Here is a 449-nt window from a genome sequence, read left to right on the forward strand (position 1 = left end):
GAAGGAATGAGGCCCTGTGGCAAAGGTTTGGCCACTGAGAGAAAGCCCCAAGGGCGTGGTCAGCAGAGGACCACCAGCCCCACACAAGGCCTAGGTGGTGACTGCCTCACTGGAAGTCTCCTACGCAGAAGGGCGAAGGTCCTTCCTGAGAAAACCCCGGAGACTACCCTGACCAAGTTGCCCAGAAGTGGGCAAGTCACTAACTCCTTTTCCTTCTCAGCCCTCAGTACACACTTTGCAGACAAAGCCCCAAGGTAACAATGCTAGAGACACTTTTTGAGTGAGGGCAAAGGAAGTGGTCACTCCTCTCTGCTTTCCTGCTCTCTCTCACCCTCACGTCTTGAGATCTCTAATCTCTCTTCATCCTCTGTCACCCCCCACAAGAGCGCCATTTCCAAACTTTTTCTTTGGTCCTCAAACCTGCAGTTCTCAACTGCCCCCCCCCCCCC

Source organism: Hipposideros armiger, unplaced genomic scaffold (assembly GCF_001890085.2).
Source record: "Hipposideros armiger isolate ML-2016 unplaced genomic scaffold, ASM189008v1 scaffold_1003, whole genome shotgun sequence".
In the NCBI taxonomy this organism is placed as follows: Eukaryota; Metazoa; Chordata; class Mammalia; order Chiroptera; family Hipposideridae; genus Hipposideros; species Hipposideros armiger.